The sequence below is a fragment of the Salvelinus sp. IW2-2015 genome, linkage group LG10, assembly GCF_002910315.2.
Source record: "Salvelinus sp. IW2-2015 linkage group LG10, ASM291031v2, whole genome shotgun sequence".
Lineage (NCBI taxonomy): Eukaryota > Metazoa > Chordata > Actinopteri > Salmoniformes > Salmonidae > Salvelinus > Salvelinus sp. IW2-2015.
This window is the reverse complement of record NC_036850.1, coordinates 17,975,063-17,979,333: the sequence shown is the minus strand read 5'-3', so window position 1 is coordinate 17,979,333 and position 4,271 is coordinate 17,975,063. Positions and strand designations below refer to the sequence as shown.

The following is a 4,271-nucleotide window of genomic DNA, read 5'->3' as shown; positions in this document are numbered from 1 at the left end:
GTGACAGAGAGAGGTGGTGTTTTAATCATGTTGATTAAGAGAGTCATTGATCTCCACCCCCACTACCTCCCTGGAGAGAACCAACCACTCACTGGTCGTCCATCATCAGCCAGGGGGAAGGACACATGTCAACCTACTGGTAAAGGCTAAAAACTAACCAATAACACCCCCGAAAAGGGTCACAGGAGCACAGTCAGCCAATCAGATTCCTCCGAGGGGTCAGAGCTGGGCAATCACACACAACACACACTTTACAGGAGTCAGCACTCCAGTCACATGACAATCATAGGCTGTAAGTCAATTTAGTCTCAGCTTGACTGGGACCTATGTTAACCTGTAGGCTCTATAATCACAGCTTTAATGAAAGTCTTCCACTCTGAAATGAAGTACAGGAACTTTTATACAAGGACTGCCTACCTGGCTCCTGTCTGCAGTATTTAAGGGCTGGCTTTCATCCTAACCTCTTAATACACTCTGCCACCTAATTCAATCCTGCGAGACTGACTGAGTCACATTCCAACCTGAATGCCTTTCATATGGCATCTGCTTATAGCATCAGAGAGCAATTAGGGCTGAGAGCCAGACAGACAGAGACCTGGGCACTGGCTCCAGCTCTTAAAAACTGAGAGAGAGGAGGGAGGAGGAGGGGGAAAAGGAGGGTTGCTGAAAAAAAAGTAAGAAAGAAAGCAAGAGAGAGAGAGAGAAAGAGAAGGACACATCACCCTCCATACACACCAAGAAGATCCTGTACCACCAAAAACCCACCCCAGGAACCATAGCCCTGTTCTCCTGTGCCCTGAGTGTAGCCTACAGCAGAGCAGMGCTCAGAGACTCATGAACAGATTGGTTAGTGTTTATTTACATGTCCTAAGTAAGCCTGAGTGGCCTTTACACAGTCAAGGCTGTGTGGAGATAGCCACCCTCTCTGCAGTAAGGCTCCAGGCAGACTACTGAGGAGAGAGAAACACACTTTAATCCAGCTGCAAACAGGATGCCAGTCGGGAAGCCTTGAGGTGTGATGTCAGTTTGGGTTCAGTGATTGAGCTGTAAGTCGCTGAGAGAGACAATACTTTAGTGTTCAGTTGAGGAACGTGTGTTACCCCTTTACTGAAATCTATCTCACACTTCAGTTCCCCTGTCTCAGGAGAATGTATTACCAGTATATAACCAGATACAGCCACCTCACTGTGCATGAAGTATATCAACCGGCCACCAATGTAGTGAGAGGGCTGCGACCGTTGCCTTTCAGCAGAGACGCTGGGAGACTAAAGACTTATGGGAGTTTAAAGTCCTTTAGTGGAGTTTGCAGTGTGCTGCTACAATGACTTTGAAGTGTAGTTTCAGAGAATAGGAGCTCGTGAAACAGACAACGGGAGACTGTGGATGTGTGAGGATTAGAGAAAACAGAGCGAGAGTGTGTTTAAGTGTTTGTGTAAGTGTGTGTGCGTGCGTGTGTTTGTGTGTGGATTAGAAGAGATATTAGAAGAGAGGCTTTGTCTCTGCTAGAGCTGTTATCTGTGTGTAGAGGCAGACATTTTCTCATATGCACACAAACAGATGTACAGACACACACGCATACACACACACTAACACACACAAGCTGTCGATGGAGCTAGCCAGCCACGTAGGGCAAAATCATGTACCGTGTTTGAAGCAAATTGAAAATCAGTGGTGAGGGTTTTTTCCTTTGTGAAGACAGAAAAATGCAGAGCGCGGCAAAAAAAAAATATGCAAAGAAAAGATGACAGTGTCAACTCACAGCTGCCACGTAGGGCAAAATCATGTACCGTGTTTGAAGCAAATTGAAAATCAGTGGTGAGGGTTTTTTCCTTTGTGAAGACAGAAAAATGCAGAGCGCGGCAAAAAAAAAATATGCAAAGAAAAGATGACAGTGTCAACTCACAGCTGAGCGCGGCAAAATTAGAGAAAACAGAGCGAGAGTGTTTTAAGTGTTTGTGTAAGTGTGTGTGCGTGTGTGTGTTGCCATGTTGTGGATTAGAAGAATTATTAGAAAGAGGCTTTGGTCTCTGCTAGAGCTGTTATCTGTGGTGGTACGAGGCAGACATTTTTCGTCAATATGCACACAAACAGATGTACCAGACACACACGCATACACACCACACTAACACACCACAAGCTGTCGGAGGAGCTAGCCAGCCACGTAGGCAAAATCATTTTGTACCTGTGTTTGAAGAAATTGAAAATCAGTGGTGAGGGTTTTTTCCTTTGTGAAGACAGAAAAATGCATCGAGCGCAGGCAAAAAAAAAAATATGCAAAGAAAAAGATGACAGTGTCAACTCACAGCTACAGTACTTGTGTTGTGTGTGTGTGTGTGTGGTGTGTTGTTGTGTGTGTGTTGTGTTGTGCTGTTTGTGTGTGTGTGTGTGTTGTGTGTGTTGGTGTTGTGTGTGTGTGGTGTGTGTGGTGTGTGTGTGTGTGTGTGTGATGAGAGAGAGAGAGCGAGAAGAAGAGAGTAGACGAGAGAGAGAGAGAGAGAGAAAGAGAGACGATGGAGAGGAATAAGGGAGGTGAAGTTAATCTCTATGTTGGACAGCCTTGTTTTTCTAACCATCATCTTTACACTCTCTTTATTTCTTTCTGGCATGTTTGTTTAAACTGAAGATAAGAAACACAAACAACAGAGGGACGTTCCCTCAAGCTCTTCTGTTGCATGCCTACATCTACAGGCATCGGAAGTGCCTCACACAGAGTGCATTCACACAGAGGACAACAAGGTTGTTCAGTGTGGTGTTTGTGTGTGTGAGAGAGAGAGAGCACTCTTTATTCAGATGTGCTGAGTGCTGTGTTTATTGAATGACCATGTCACCTTCAGTGTTGCCTGAGGGAGGTGGAGAGCTCCCACAGCAATTACCTGAGTGACTGACCTGGTGACGAACCAGACAAGAACCGGACTCAACTGGACTTGGCATAACTGAGTTCAGACTGAACAGGACTGACTGGGTTAAGCCCTGCTGAACCAGATTAGAACCGAACTCAACTGGACTTGGAAAAACTGAGTCAGACTGAACAGGACTGACCTGGGTTAAGCCATGCGGAACTGGACTAAACCGGACTGATATGGACAGAATCCGACGTGATCAGAGATCATTAGACTGAAAGTCTTGAGCAAGACTGGAGTGGACTGAACGGGATTGAACTGTGACCTGGTAGGGCCGCACTAAACTTGAAATTAATGTATTGAACCGGACTGACTGTCCAAATTCGCTTGGAATCTGAATTGAGGTCATGATCTCTTGCTGGACTGTAGCGAAAACACTCCACAGCTCCATGTCAAAACCAGTACCATCTACAGTGTACCACCGGAAAGTGAACTTAATGGCAGTTTTCCAGCCTACAGTTAATTCTCAATTTGTTTCAGTACTGTAATGTAGCTCCCTGACCCACGGCCCAACATCTGCTGTGAGCCCAGAAAACTAAACTGAGCTTTAATGGAACTTGTAATATAAGCTGCTGCACTTAGAACAGTTTAAGCTGACTCATAATTATTAGAGATTCAGCTAGGGTTAGAGGGCTTACAACCTGACTGGATTTCTTATAGAGGCCACACAGCACATAGCAACTCTCTGTGTGTTGATGTGTGTGTTTTTGGGAGTGTTTGTCTTTTGTGTGTGTGTGGTGTCTGTGTGTGTGTGGTGTGGCGTGTGTGTGTGTGTATGCTTGCACTTGATTGTGTGTTCGTCACAGGATGTATGTGTGTGTGTGTTTGTCTATGTGTACACTACCATTCAAAGGTTTGGGGTCACTTAGAAATTGTCCTTATTTTTTAAAGAAAAGCTATTTTTTTTAAATCATTAATATACATCAAATTGATCAGGAATACAGTGTAGACATTGTTAATGTTGTAAATGACTATGTAGCTGGGCACTGATTTTTTTATGGAATCTACATAGGCGTACAGAGGCCCATTATCAGCAACCCATCACTCCTGTGTTCCAATGGCACGTTGTGTTAGCTAATCCAAAGTTATAATTTTAAAAGGCTAATTGATCATTAGAAACCCTTTTGCAATTATGTTAGCACAGCTGAAAACTGTGCTGATTAAAGAGCAATCAAACTGGCCTTCTTTAGACTAGTTGAGTATCTGGAGCATCAGCATTAGTGGGTTCGATTACAGGCTCAAAATGGCCAGAAACAATAACTTTCTTCTAAAACTTGTCAGTCACTATTCTTGTTCTGAGAAATGAAGGCTATTCCATGCGAGAAATTGCCAAGACACTGAAGATCTGATACAACGCTGTGTGCTACTCCA

At 44.2% G+C, this 4,271-nt stretch overlaps 1 pseudogene; it reads right to left on the bottom strand.

Moving 5' to 3' along the window:
• LOC111969131 (heterogeneous nuclear ribonucleoproteins C1/C2-like) overlaps positions 1 to 4,271 on the bottom strand; it is a 41,207-nt pseudogene that overhangs the window by 3,128 nt on the left and 33,808 nt on the right.